The 13,271-nt window shown below is 39.2% G+C and overlaps 15 non-coding genes across 15 annotated transcripts; all 15 read right to left on the bottom strand.

Annotated features, from left to right (window-relative positions):
- Positions 1-197: 197 nt before the first annotated feature.
- On the bottom strand, positions 198-280 carry TRNAL-AAG (transfer RNA leucine (anticodon AAG)). The gene has a single exon. It is a non-coding gene; the product is annotated as a tRNA-Leu (tRNA).
- A 754-nt stretch (positions 281-1,034) lies between these two features.
- On the bottom strand, positions 1,035-1,117 carry TRNAL-AAG (transfer RNA leucine (anticodon AAG)). Its single transcript has one exon. It is a non-coding gene; the product is annotated as a tRNA-Leu (tRNA).
- A 754-nt stretch (positions 1,118-1,871) lies between these two features.
- Positions 1,872-1,954, bottom strand: TRNAL-AAG (transfer RNA leucine (anticodon AAG)). Its single transcript has one exon. It is a non-coding gene; the product is annotated as a tRNA-Leu (tRNA).
- A 754-nt stretch (positions 1,955-2,708) lies between these two features.
- Positions 2,709-2,791, bottom strand: TRNAL-AAG (transfer RNA leucine (anticodon AAG)). Its single transcript has one exon. It is a non-coding gene; the product is annotated as a tRNA-Leu (tRNA).
- A 754-nt stretch (positions 2,792-3,545) lies between these two features.
- On the bottom strand, positions 3,546-3,628 carry TRNAL-AAG (transfer RNA leucine (anticodon AAG)). The gene has a single exon. It is a non-coding gene; the product is annotated as a tRNA-Leu (tRNA).
- A 754-nt stretch (positions 3,629-4,382) lies between these two features.
- Positions 4,383-4,465, bottom strand: TRNAL-AAG (transfer RNA leucine (anticodon AAG)). The gene has a single exon. It is a non-coding gene; the product is annotated as a tRNA-Leu (tRNA).
- Positions 4,466-5,219: 754 nt separating this feature from the next.
- Positions 5,220-5,302, bottom strand: TRNAL-AAG (transfer RNA leucine (anticodon AAG)). The gene has a single exon. It is a non-coding gene; the product is annotated as a tRNA-Leu (tRNA).
- A 512-nt stretch (positions 5,303-5,814) lies between these two features.
- On the bottom strand, positions 5,815-5,897 carry TRNAL-AAG (transfer RNA leucine (anticodon AAG)). Its single transcript has one exon. It is a non-coding gene; the product is annotated as a tRNA-Leu (tRNA).
- A 1,349-nt stretch (positions 5,898-7,246) lies between these two features.
- Positions 7,247-7,329, bottom strand: TRNAL-AAG (transfer RNA leucine (anticodon AAG)). The gene has a single exon. It is a non-coding gene; the product is annotated as a tRNA-Leu (tRNA).
- A 754-nt stretch (positions 7,330-8,083) lies between these two features.
- On the bottom strand, positions 8,084-8,166 carry TRNAL-CAG (transfer RNA leucine (anticodon CAG)). The gene has a single exon. It is a non-coding gene; the product is annotated as a tRNA-Leu (tRNA).
- A 754-nt stretch (positions 8,167-8,920) lies between these two features.
- TRNAL-CAG (transfer RNA leucine (anticodon CAG)) lies at positions 8,921-9,003 on the bottom strand. Its single transcript has one exon. It is a non-coding gene; the product is annotated as a tRNA-Leu (tRNA).
- Positions 9,004-9,757: 754 nt separating this feature from the next.
- TRNAL-AAG (transfer RNA leucine (anticodon AAG)) lies at positions 9,758-9,840 on the bottom strand. Its single transcript has one exon. It is a non-coding gene; the product is annotated as a tRNA-Leu (tRNA).
- A 754-nt stretch (positions 9,841-10,594) lies between these two features.
- TRNAL-CAG (transfer RNA leucine (anticodon CAG)) lies at positions 10,595-10,677 on the bottom strand. Its single transcript has one exon. It is a non-coding gene; the product is annotated as a tRNA-Leu (tRNA).
- A 754-nt stretch (positions 10,678-11,431) lies between these two features.
- TRNAL-CAG (transfer RNA leucine (anticodon CAG)) lies at positions 11,432-11,514 on the bottom strand. Its single transcript has one exon. It is a non-coding gene; the product is annotated as a tRNA-Leu (tRNA).
- A 996-nt stretch (positions 11,515-12,510) lies between these two features.
- TRNAL-CAG (transfer RNA leucine (anticodon CAG)) lies at positions 12,511-12,593 on the bottom strand. The gene has a single exon. It is a non-coding gene; the product is annotated as a tRNA-Leu (tRNA).
- Between the last annotated feature and the right edge of the window lie 678 nt (positions 12,594-13,271).

Raw genomic sequence — 13,271 nt, forward strand, 5'->3', positions numbered from 1 at the left:
CAAAAGTGGGATTTAAATCCACGCCTTCACGAGAGACTGCTCGGTCATCCTATCCTACACAAATAAGAAAACTTTCAAGATTGGATGCCAAGCCAGTCATCTGAAGAGTCTAACATTTTGGGGCGTGTTTTGGCATAGTGGGTTTTTTCACTAGCACTGTCGGAATGACATTGCAGTGTGTTTAAGAAAAGTTGTATTGTCAGAAGTGGGATTTGAACCCACGCCTCCAGGGGAGACTGCGACCTTAACGCAGCGCCTTAGACCGCTCGGCCATCCTGACTTATAGAAAAGCCAAGCCTTTCAGATATGGAAGAAAAAACCGTCATGTTAAGGGTCCAGTTCTTGGGAATTTAAAATAGAAAGATTAGAACTGTTTCTTGTCCATTTCCATCATGTAGTTATTGGTTTATGATTAACAGTGCTGTAACAAAGAGGTACTGAAGAACCCTTGTTCTTGCTTTAACCTGAAAATACAGAAAAACTACCCTGGGAGGTACCCAGCAGTAGTTTAGTGGAGTTCCATTCTCTATAACATTCACTCAAGTAAGCAGAGGAATCTGTATTGTCTTACATAGTTACTTAAATATGAAATAGAAAATAGAAAGATTAGTACTGTTTCTTGTCCATTTCCATCATGTAGTTATTGGTTTATGATTAACAGTGCTGTAAAAAAGAGGTCCTGAAGAACCCTTGTTCTTGCTTTAACCTGAAAATACAGAAAAACTACCCTGGGAGGTACCCAGCAGTAGTTTAGTGGAGTTCCATTCTCTATAACATTCACTCAAGTAAGCAGAGGAATCGGTATTGTCTTACATAGTTTACTTAAATATGAGTATTCAAAAGTGGGATTTAAATCCACGCCTTCACGAGAGACTGCTCGGTCATCCTATCCTACACAAATAAGAAAACTTTCAAGATTGGATGCCAAGCCAGTCATCTGAAGAGTCTAACATTTTGGGGCGTGTTTTGGCATAGTGGGTTTTTTCACTAGCGCTGTCGGAATGACATTGCAGTGTGTTTATGAAAAGTTGTATTGTCAGAAGTGGGATTTGAACCCACGCCTCCAGGGGAGACTGCGACCTTAACGCAGCGCCTTAGACCGCTCGGCCATCCTGACTTATAGAAAAGCCAAGCCTTTCAGATATGGAAGAAAAAACCGTCATGTTAAGGGTCCAGTTTTTGGGAATTTAAAATAGAAAGATTAGAACTGTTTCTTGTCCATTTCCATCATGTAGTTATTGGTTTATGATTAACAGTGCTGTAACAAAGAGGTCCTGAAGAACCCTTGTTCTTGCTTTAACCTGAAAATACAGAAAAACTACCCTGGGAGGTACCCAGCAGTAGTTTAGTGGAGTTCCATTCTCTATAACATTCACTCAAGTAAGCAGAGGAATCTGTATTGTCTTACATAGTTACTTAAATATGAAATAGAAAATAGAAAGATTAGTACTGTTTCTTGTCCATTTCCATCATGTAGTTATTGGTTTATGATTAACAGTGCTGTAAAAAAGAGGTCCTGAAGAACCCTTGTTCTTGCTTTAACCTGAAAATACAGAAAAACTACCCTGGGAGGTACCCAGCAGTAGTTTAGTGGAGTTCCATTCTCTATAACATTCACTCAAGTAAGCAGAGGAATCGGTATTGTCTTACATAGTTTACTTAAATATGAGTATTCAAAAGTGGGATTTAAATCCACGCCTTCACGAGAGACTGCTCGGTCATCCTATCCTACACAAATAAGAAAACTTTCAAGATTGGATGCCAAGCCAGTCATCTGAAGAGTCTAACATTTTGGGGCGTGTTTTGGCATAGTGGGTTTTTTCACTAGCGCTGTCGGAATGACATTGCAGTGTGTTTATGAAAAGTTGTATTGTCAGAAGTGGGATTTGAACCCACGCCTCCAGGGGAGACTGCGACCTTAACGCAGCGCCTTAGACCGCTCGGCCATCCTGACTTATAGAAAAGCCAAGCCTTTCAGATATGGAAGAAAAAACCGTCATGTTAAGGGTCCAGTTTTTGGGAATTTAAAATAGAAAGATTAGAACTGTTTCTTGTCCATTTCCATCATGTAGTTATTGGTTTATGATTAACAGTGCTGTAACAAAGAGGTACTGAAGAACCCTTGTTCTTGCTTTAACCTGAAAATACAGAAAAACTACCCTGGGAGGTACCCAGCAGTAGTTTAGTGGAGTTCCATTCTCTATAACATTCACTCAAGTAAGCAGAGGAATCTGTATTGTCTTACATAGTTACTTAAATATGAAATAGAAAATAGAAAGATTAGTACTGTTTCTTTTCCATTTCCATCATGTAGTTATTGGTTTATAATTAACAGTGCTGTAAAAAAGAGGTCCTGAAGAACCCTTGTTCTTGCTTTAACCTGAAAATACAGCAAAACTACCCTGGGAGGTACCCAGCAGTAGTTTAGTGGAGTTCCATTCTCTATAACATTCACTCAAGTAAGCAGAGGAATCGGTATTGTCTTACATAGTTTACTTAAATATGAGTATTCAAAAGTGGGATTTAAATCCACGCCTTCACGAGAGACTGCTCGGTCATCCTATCCTACACAAATAAGAAAACTTTCAAGATTGGATGCCAAGCCAGTCATCTGAAGAGTCTAACATTTTGGGGCGTGTTTTGGCATAGTGGGTTTTTTCACTAGCGCTGTCGGAATGACATTGCAGTGTGTTTATGAAAAGTGGAAATGTCAGAAGTGGGATTTGAACCCACGCCTCCAGGGGAGACTGCGACCTTAACGCAGCGCCTTAGACCGCTCGGCCATCCTGACTTATAGAAAAGCCAAGCCTTTCAGATATGGAAGAAAAAACCGTCATGTTAAGGGTCCAGTTTTTGGGAATTTAAAATAGAAAGATTAGAACTGTTTCTTGTCCATTTCCATCATGTAGTTATTGGTTTATGATTAACAGTGCTGTAACAAAGAGGTCCTGAAGAACCCTTGTTCTTGCTTTAACCTGAAAATACAGAAAAACTACCCTGGGAGGTACCCAGCAGTAGTTTAGTGGAGTTCCATTCTCTATAACATTCACTCAAGTAAGCAGAGGAATCTGTATTGTCTTACATAGTTACTTAAATATGAAATAGAAAATAGAAAGATTAGTACTGTTTCTTGTCCATTTCCATCATGTAGTTATTGGTTTATGATTAACAGTGCTGTAAAAAAGAGGTCCTGAAGAACCCTTGTTCTTGCTTTAACCTGAAAATACAGAAAAACTACCCTGGGAGGTACCCAGCAGTAGTTTAGTGGAGTTCCATTCTCTATAACATTCACTCAAGTAAGCAGAGGAATCGGTATTGTCTTACATAGTTTACTTAAATATGAGTATTCAAAAGTGGGATTTAAATCCACGCCTTCACGAGAGACTGCTCGGTCATCCTATCCTACACAAATAAGAAAACTTTCAAGATTGGATGCCAAGCCAGTCATCTGAAGAGTCTAACATTTTGGGGCGTGTTTTGGCATAGTGGGTTTTTTCACTAGCGCTGTCGGAATGACATTGCAGTGTGTTTATGAAAAGTTGTATTGTCAGAAGTGGGATTTGAACCCACGCCTCCAGGGGAGACTGCGACCTTAACGCAGCGCCTTAGACCGCTCGGCCATCCTGACTTATAGAAAAGCCAAGCCTTTCAGATATGGAAGAAAAAACCGTCATGTTAAGGGTCCAGTTTTTGGGAATTTAAAATAGAAAGATTAGAACTGTTTCTTGTCCATTTCCATCATGTAGTTATTGGTTTATGATTAACAGTGCTGTAACAAAGAGGTACTGAAGAACCCTTGTTCTTGCTTTAACCTGAAAATACAGAAAAACTACCCTGGGAGGTACCCAGCAGTAGTTTAGTGGAGTTCCATTCTCTATAACATTCACTCAAGTAAGCAGAGGAATCTGTATTGTCTTACATAGTTACTTAAATATGAAATAGAAAATAGAAAGATTAGTACTGTTTCTTTTCCATTTCCATCATGTAGTTATTGGTTTATAATTAACAGTGCTGTAAAAAAGAGGTCCTGAAGAACCCTTGTTCTTGCTTTAACCTGAAAATACAGCAAAACTACCCTGGGAGGTACCCAGCAGTAGTTTAGTGGAGTTCCATTCTCTATAACATTCACTCAAGTAAGCAGAGGAATCGGTATTGTCTTACATAGTTTACTTAAATATGAGTATTCAAAAGTGGGATTTAAATCCACGCCTTCACGAGAGACTGCTCGGTCATCCTATCCTACACAAATAAGAAAACTTTCAAGATTGGATGCCAAGCCAGTCATCTGAAGAGTCTAACATTTTGGGGCGTGTTTTGGCATAGTGGGTTTTTTCACTAGCGCTGTCGGAATGACATTGCAGTGTGTTTATGAAAAGTGGAAATGTCAGAAGTGGGATTTGAACCCACGCCTCCAGGGGAGACTGCGACCTTAACGCAGCGCCTTAGACCGCTCGGCCATCCTGACTTATAGAAAAGCCAAGCCTTTCAGATATGGAAGAAAAAACCGTCATGTTAAGGGTCCAGTTTTAGGGAATTTAAAATAGAAAGATTAGAACTGTTTCTTGTCCATTTCCATCATGTAGTTATTGGTTTATGATTAACAGTGCTGTAACAAAGAGGTACTGAAGAACCCTTGTTCTTGCTTTAACCTGAAAATACAGAAAAACTACCCTGGGAGGTACCCAGCAGTAGTTTAGTGGAGTTCCATTCTCTATAACATTCACTCAAGTAAGCAGAGGAATCGGTATTGTCTTACATAGTTACTTAAATATGAAATAGAAAATAGAAAGATTAGTACTGTTTCTTGTCCATTTCCATCATGTAGTTATTGGTTTATGATTAACAGTGCTGTAAAAAAGAGGTCCTGAAGAACCCTTGTTCTTGCTTTAACCTGAAAATACATAAAAACTACCCTGGGAGGTACCCAGCAGTAGTTTAGTGGAGTTCCATTCTCTATAACATTCACTCAAGTAAGCAGAGGAATCGGTATTGTCTTACATAGTTTACTTAAATATGAGTATTCAAAAGTGGGATTTAAATCCACGCCTTCACGAGAGACTGCTCGGTCATCCTATCCTACACAAATAAGAAAACTTTCAAGATTGGATGCCAAGCCAGTCATCTGAAGAGTCTAACATTTTGGGGCGTGTTTTGGCATAGTGGGTTTTTTCACTAGCGCTGTCGGAATGACATTGCAGTGTGTTTATGAAAAGTTGTATTGTCAGAAGTGGGATTTGAACCCACGCCTCCAGGGAAGACTGCGACCTTAACGCAGCGCCTTAGACCGCTCGGCCATCCTGACTTATAGAAAAGCCAAGCCTTTCAGATATGGAAGAAAAAACCGTCATGTTAAGGGTGCAGTTCTTGGGAATTTAAAATAGAAAGATTAGAACTGTTTCTTGTCCATTTCCATCATGTAGTTATTGGTTTATGATTAACAGTGCTGTAACAAAGAGGTACTGAAGAACCCTTGTTCTTGCTTTAACCTGAAAATACAGAAAAACTACCCTGGGAGGTACCCAGCAGTAGTTTAGTGGAGTTCCATTCTCTATTACATTCACTCAAGTAAGCAGAGGAATCGGTATTGTCTTACATAGTTTACTTAAATATGAGTATTCAAAAGTGGGATTTAAATACACGCCTTCACGAGAGACTGCTCGGTCATCCTATCCTGCACAAATAAGAAAACTTTCAAGATTGGATGCCAAGCCAGTCATCTGAAGAGTCTAACATTTTGGGGCGTGTTTTGGCATAGTGGGTTTTTTCACTAGCGCTGTCGGAATGACATTGCAGTGTGTTTAATAAAAGTTGTATTGTCAGAAGTGGGATTTGAACCCACGCCTCCAGGGAAGACTGCGACCTTAACGCAGCGCCTTAGACCGCTCGGCCATCCTGACTTATAGAAAAGCCAAGCCTTTCAGATATGGAAGAAAAAACCGTCATGTTAAGGGTCCAGTTCTTGGGAATTTAAAATAGAAAGATTAGAACTGTTTCTTGTCCATTTCCATCATGTAGTTATTGGTTTATGATTAACAGTGCTGTAACAAAGAGGTACTGAAGAACCCTTGTTCTTGCTTTAACCTGAAAATACAGAAAAACTACCCTGGGAGGTACCCAGCAGTAGTTTAGTGGAGTTCCATTCTCTATTACATTCACTCAAGTAAGCAGAGGAATCGGTATTGTCTTACATAGTTTACTTAAATATGAGTATTCAAAAGTGGGATTTAAATCCACGCCTTCACGAGAGACTGCTCGGTCATCCTATCCTGCACAAATAAGAAAACTTTCAAGATTGGATGCCAAGCCAGTCATCTGAAGAGTCTAACATTTTGGGGCGTGTTTTGGCATAGTGGGTTTTTTCACTAGCGCTGTCGGAATGACATTGCAGTGTGTTTAATAAAAGTTGTATTGTCAGAAGTGGGATTTGAACCCACGCCTCCAGGGAAGACTGCGACCTTAACGCAGCGCCTTAGACAGCTCGGCCATCCTGACTTATAGAAAAGCCAAGCCTTTCAGATATGGAAGAAAAAACCGTCATGTTAAGGGTCCAGTTTTTGGGAATTTAAAATAGAAAGATTAGAACTGTTTCTTGTCCATTTCCATCATGTAGTTATTGGTTTATGATTAACAGTGCTGTAACAAAGAGGTCCTGAAGAACCCTTGTTCTTGCTTTAACCTGAAAATACAGAAAAACTACCCTGGGAGGTACCCAGCAGTAGTTTAGTGGAGTTCCATTCTCTATAACATTCACTCAAGTAAGCAGAGGAATCTGTATTGTCTTACATAGTTACTTAAATATGAAATAGAAAATAGAAAGATTAGTACTGTTTCTTTTCCATTTCCATCATGTAGTTATTGGTTTATAATTAACAGTGCTGTAAAAAAGAGGTCCTGAAGAACCCTTGTTCTTGCTTTAACCTGAAAATACAGAAAAACTACCCTGGGAGGTACCCAGCAGTAGTTTAGTGGAGTTCCATTCTCTATAACATTCACTCAAGTAAGCAGAGGAATCGGTATTGTCTTACATAGTTTACTTAAATATGAGTATTCAAAAGTGGGATTTAAATCCACGCCTTCACGAGAGACTGCTCGGTCATCCTATCCTACACAAATAAGAAAACTTTCAAGATTGGATGCCAAGCCAGTCATCTGAAGAGTCTAACATTTTGGGGCGTGTTTTGGCATAGTGGGTTTTTTCACTAGCACTGTCGGAATGACATTGCAGTGTGTTTAAGAAAAGTTGTATTGTCAGAAGTGGGATTTGAACCCACGCCTCCAGGGGAGACTGCGACCTTAACGCAGCGCCTTAGACCGCTCGGCCATCCTGACTTATAGAAAAGCCAAGCCTTTCAGATATGGAAGAAAAAACCGTCATGTTAAGGGTCCAGTTCTTGGGAATTTAAAATAGAAAGATTAGAACTGTTTCTTGTCCATTTCCATCATGTAGTTATTGGTTTATGATTAACAGTGCTGTAACAAAGAGGTACTGAAGAACCCTTGTTCTTGCTTTAACCTGAAAATACAGAAAAACTACCCTGGGAGGTACCCAGCAGTAGTTTAGTGGAGTTCCATTCTCTATAACATTCACTCAAGTAAGCAGAGGAATCTGTATTGTCTTACATAGTTACTTAAATATGAAATAGAAAATAGAAAGATTAGTACTGTTTCTTGTCCATTTCCATCATGTAGTTATTGGTTTATGATTAACAGTGCTGTAAAAAAGAGGTCCTGAAGAACCCTTGTTCTTGCTTTAACCTGAAAATACAGAAAAACTACCCTGGGAGGTACCCAGCAGTAGTTTAGTGGAGTTCCATTCTCTATAACATTCACTCAAGTAAGCAGAGGAATCGGTATTGTCTTACATAGTTTACTTAAATATGAGTATTCAAAAGTGGGATTTAAATCCACGCCTTCACGAGAGACTGCTCGGTCATCCTATCCTACACAAATAAGAAAACTTTCAAGATTGGATGCCAAGCCAGTTATCTGAAGAGTCTAACATTTTGGGGCGTGTTTTGGCATAGTGGGTTTTTTCACTAGCGCTGTCGGAATGACATTGCAGTGTGTTTAATAAAAATTGTATTGTCAGAAGTGGGATTTGAACCCACGCCTCCAGGGGAGACTGCGACCTGAACGCAGCGCCTTAGACCGCTCGGCCATCCTGACTTATAGAAAAGCCAAGCCTTTCAGAAATGGAAGAAAAAACCGTCATGTTAAGGGTCCAGTTTTTGGGAATTTAAAATAGAAAGATTAGAACTGTTTCTTGTCCATTTCCATCATGTAGTTATTGGTTTATGATTAACAGTGCTGTAAAAAAGAGGTCCTGAAGAACCCTTGTTCTTGCTTTAACCTGAAAATACAGAAAAACTACCCTGGGAGGTACCCAGCAGTAGTTTAGTGGAGTTCCATTCTCTATAACATTCACTCAAGTAAGCAGAGGAATCTGTATTGTCTTACATAGTTACTTAAATATGAAATAGAAAATAGAAAGATTAGTACTGTTTCTTGTCCATTTCCATCATGTAGTTATTGGTTTATGATTAACAGTGCTGTAAAAAAGAGGTCCTGAAGAACCCTTGTTCTTGCTTTAACCTGAAAATACAGAAAAACTACCCTGGGAGGTACCCAGCAGTAGTTTAGTGGAGTTCCATTCTCTATAACATTCACTCAAGTAAGCAGAGGAATCGGTATTGTCTTACATAGTTTACTTAAATATGAGTATTCAAAAGTGGGATTTAAATCCACGCCTTCACGAGAGACTGCTCGGTCATCCTATCCTACACAAATAAGAAAACTTTCAAGATTGGATGCCAAGCCAGTCATCTGAAGAGTCTAACATTTTGGGGCGTGTTTTGGCATAGTGGGTTTTTTCACTAGCGCTGTCGGAATGACATTGCAGTGTGTTTAATAAAAGTTGTATTGTCAGAAGTGGGATTTGAACCCACGTCTCCAGGGGAGACTGCGACCTGAACGCAGCGCCTTAGACCGCTCGGCCATCCTGACTTATAGAAAAGCCAAGCCTTTCAGATATGGAAGAAAAAACCGTCATGTTAAGGGTCCAGTTTTTGGGAATTTAAAATAGAAAGATTAGAACTGTTTCTTGTCCATTTCCATCATGTAGTTATTGGTTTATGATTAACAGTGCTGTAACAAAGAGGTCCTGAAGAACCCTTGTTCTTGCTTTAACCTGAAAATACAGAAAAACTACCCTGGGAGGTACCCAGCAGTAGTTTAGTGGAGTTCCATTCTCTATAACATTCACTCAAGTAAGCAGAGGAATCTGTATTGTCTTACATAGTTACTTAAATATGAAATAGAAAATAGAAAGATTAGTACTGTTTCTTGTCCATTTCCATCATGTAGTTATTGGTTTATGATTAACAGTGCTGTAACAAAGAGGTCCTGAAGAACCCTTGTTCTTGCTTTAACCTGAAAATACAGAAAAACTACCCTGGGAGGTACCCAGCAGTAGTTTAGTGGAGTTCCATTCTCTATAACATTCACTCAAGTAAGCAGAGGAATCGGTATTGTCTTACATAGTTTACTTAAATATGAGTATTCAAAAGTGGGATTTAAATCCACGCCTTCACGAGAGACTGCTCGGTCATCCTATCCTACACAAATAAGAAAACTTTCAAGATTGGATGCCAAGCCAGTCATCTGAAGAGTCTAACATTTTGGGGCGTGTTTTGGCATAGTGGGTTTTTTCACTAGCACTGTCGGAATGACATTGCAGTGTGTTTAAGAAAAGTTGTATTGTCAGAAGTGGGATTTGAACCCACGCCTCCAGGGGAGACTGCGACCTTAACGCAGCGCCTTAGACCGCTCGGCCATCCTGACTTATAGAAAAGCCAAGCCTTTCAGATATGGAAGAAAAAACCGTCATGTTAAGGGTCCAGTTCTTGGGAATTTAAAATAGAAAGATTAGAACTGTTTCTTGTCCATTTCCATCATGTAGTTATTGGTTTATGATTAACAGTGCTGTAACAAAGAGGTACTGAAGAACCCTTGTTCTTGCTTTAACCTGAAAATACAGAAAAACTACCCTGGGAGGTACCCAGCAGTAGTTTAGTGGAGTTCCATTCTCTATAACATTCACTCAAGTAAGCAGAGGAATCTGTATTGTCTTACATAGTTACTTAAATATGAAATAGAAAATAGAAAGATTAGTACTGTTTCTTGTCCATTTCCATCATGTAGTTATTGGTTTATGATTAACAGTGCTGTAAAAAAGAGGTCCTGAAGAACCCTTGTTCTTGCTTTAACCTGAAAATACAGAAAAACTACCCTGGGAGGTACCCAGCAGTAGTTTAGTGGAGTTCCATTCTCTATAACATTCACTCAAGTAAGCAGAGGAATCGGTATTGTCTTACATAGTTTACTTAAATATGAGTATTCAAAAGTGGGATTTAAATCCACGCCTTCACGAGAGACTGCTCGGTCATCCTATCCTACACAAATAAGAAAACTTTCAAGATTGGATGCCAAGCCAGTTATCTGAAGAGTCTAACATTTTGGGGCGTGTTTTGGCATAGTGGGTTTTTTCACTAGCGCTGTCGGAATGACATTGCAGTGTGTTTAATAAAAATTGTATTGTCAGAAGTGGGATTTGAACCCACGCCTCCAGGGGAGACTGCGACCTGAACGCAGCGCCTTAGACCGCTCGGCCATCCTGACTTATAGAAAAGCCAAGCCTTTCAGAAATGGAAGAAAAAACCGTCATGTTAAGGGTCCAGTTTTTGGGAATTTAAAATAGAAAGATTAGAACTGTTTCTTGTCCATTTCCATCATGTAGTTATTGGTTTATGATTAACAGTGCTGTAAAAAAGAGGTCCTGAAGAACCCTTGTTCTTGCTTTAACCTGAAAATACAGAAAAACTACCCTGGGAGGTACCCAGCAGTAGTTTAGTGGAGTTCCATTCTCTATAACATTCACTCAAGTAAGCAGAGGAATCTGTATTGTCTTACATAGTTACTTAAATATGAAATAGAAAATAGAAAGATTAGTACTGTTTCTTGTCCATTTCCATCATGTAGTTATTGGTTTATGATTAACAGTGCTGTAAAAAAGAGGTCCTGAAGAACCCTTGTTCTTGCTTTAACCTGAAAATACAGAAAAACTACCCTGGGAGGTACCCAGCAGTAGTTTAGTGGAGTTCCATTCTCTATAACATTCACTCAAGTAAGCAGAGGAATCGGTATTGTCTTACATAGTTTACTTAAATATGAGTATTCAAAAGTGGGATTTAAATCCACGCCTTCACGAGAGACTGCTCGGTCATCCTATCCTACACAAATAAGAAAACTTTCAAGATTGGATGCCAAGCCAGTCATCTGAAGAGTCTAACATTTTGGGGCGTGTTTTGGCATAGTGGGTTTTTTCACTAGCGCTGTCGGAATGACATTGCAGTGTGTTTAATAAAAGTTGTATTGTCAGAAGTGGGATTTGAACCCACGTCTCCAGGGGAGACTGCGACCTGAACGCAGCGCCTTAGACCGCTCGGCCATCCTGACTTATAGAAAAGCCAAGCCTTTCAGATATGGAAGAAAAAACCGTCATGTTAAGGGTCCAGTTTTTGGGAATTTAAAATAGAAAGATTAGAACTGTTTCTTGTCCATTTCCATCATGTAGTTATTGGTTTATGATTAACAGTGCTGTAACAAAGAGGTCCTGAAGAACCCTTGTTCTTGCTTTAACCTGAAAATACAGAAAAACTACCCTGGGAGGTACCCAGCAGTAGTTTAGTGGAGTTCCATTCTCTATAACATTCACTCAAGTAAGCAGAGGAATCTGTATTGTCTTACATAGTTACTTAAATATGAAATAGAAAATAGAAAGATTAGTACTGTTTCTTGTCCATTTCCATCATGTAGTTATTGGTTTATGATTAACAGTGCTGTAACAAAGAGGTCCTGAAGAACCCTTGTTCTTGCTTTAACCTGAAAATACAGAAAAACTACCCTGGGAGGTACCCAGCAGTAGTTTAGTGGAGTTCCATTCTCTATAACATTCACTCAAGTAAGCAGAGGAATCTGTATTGTCTTACATAGTTACTTAAATATGAAATAGAAAATTTAAAGATTAGTACTGTTTCTTGTCCATTTCCATCATGTAGTTATTGGTTTATGATTAACAGTGCTGTAAAAAAGAGGTCCTGAAGAACCCTTGTTCTTGCTTTAACCTGAAAATACAGAAAAACTACCCTGGGAGGTACCCAGCAGTAGTTTAGTGGAGTTCCATTCTCTATAACATTCACTCAAGTAAGCAGAGGAATCGGTATTGTCTTACATAGTTTACTTAAATATGAGTATTCAAAAGTGGGATTTAAATCCACGCCTTCACGAGAGACTGCTCGGTCATCCTATCCTACACAAATAAGAAAACTTTCAAGATTGGATGCCAAGCCAGTCATCTGAAGAGTCTAACATTTTGGGGCGTGTTTTGGCATAGTGGGTTTTTTCACTAGCGCTGTCGGAATGACATTGCAGTGTGTTTAATAAAAGTTGTATTGTCAGAAGTGGGATTTGAACCCACGCCTCCAGGGGAGACTGCGACCTGAACGCAGCGCCTTAGACCGCTCGGCCATCCTGACTTATAGAAAAGCCAAGCCTTTCAGATATGGAAGAAAAAACCGTCATGTTAAGGGTCCAGTTTTTGGGAATTTAAAATAGAAAGATTAGAACTGTTTCTTGTCCATTTCCATCATGTAGTTATTGGTTTATGATTAACAGTGCTGTAACAAAGAGGTCCTGAAGAACCCTTGTTCTTGCTTTAACCTGAAAATACAGAAAAACTACCCTGGGAGGTACCCAGCAGTAGTTTAGTGGAGTTCCATTCTCTATAACATTCACTCAAGTAAGCAGAGGAATCTGTATTGTCTTACATAGTTACTTAAATATGAAATAGAAAATAGAAAGATTAGTACTGTTTCTTGTCCATTTCCATCATGTAGTTATTGGTTTATGATTAACAGTGCTGTAAAAAAGAGGTCCTGAAGAACCCTTGTTCTTGCTTTAACCTGAAAATACAGAAAAACTACCCTGGGAGGTACCCAGCAGTAGTTTAGTGGAGTTCCATTCTCTATAACATTCACTCAAGTAAGCAGAGGAATCTGTATTGTCTTACATAGTTACTTAAATATGAAATAGAAAATTGAAAGATTAGTACTGTTTCTTGTCCATTTCCATCATGTAGTTATTGGTTTATGATTAACAGTGCTGTAAAAAAGAGGTCCTGAAGAACCCTTGTTCTTGCTTTAACCTGAAAATAC

This window comes from Rhinoderma darwinii, chromosome 3, assembly GCF_050947455.1.
Source record: "Rhinoderma darwinii isolate aRhiDar2 chromosome 3, aRhiDar2.hap1, whole genome shotgun sequence".
NCBI lineage: Eukaryota > Metazoa > Chordata > Amphibia > Anura > Rhinodermatidae > Rhinoderma > Rhinoderma darwinii.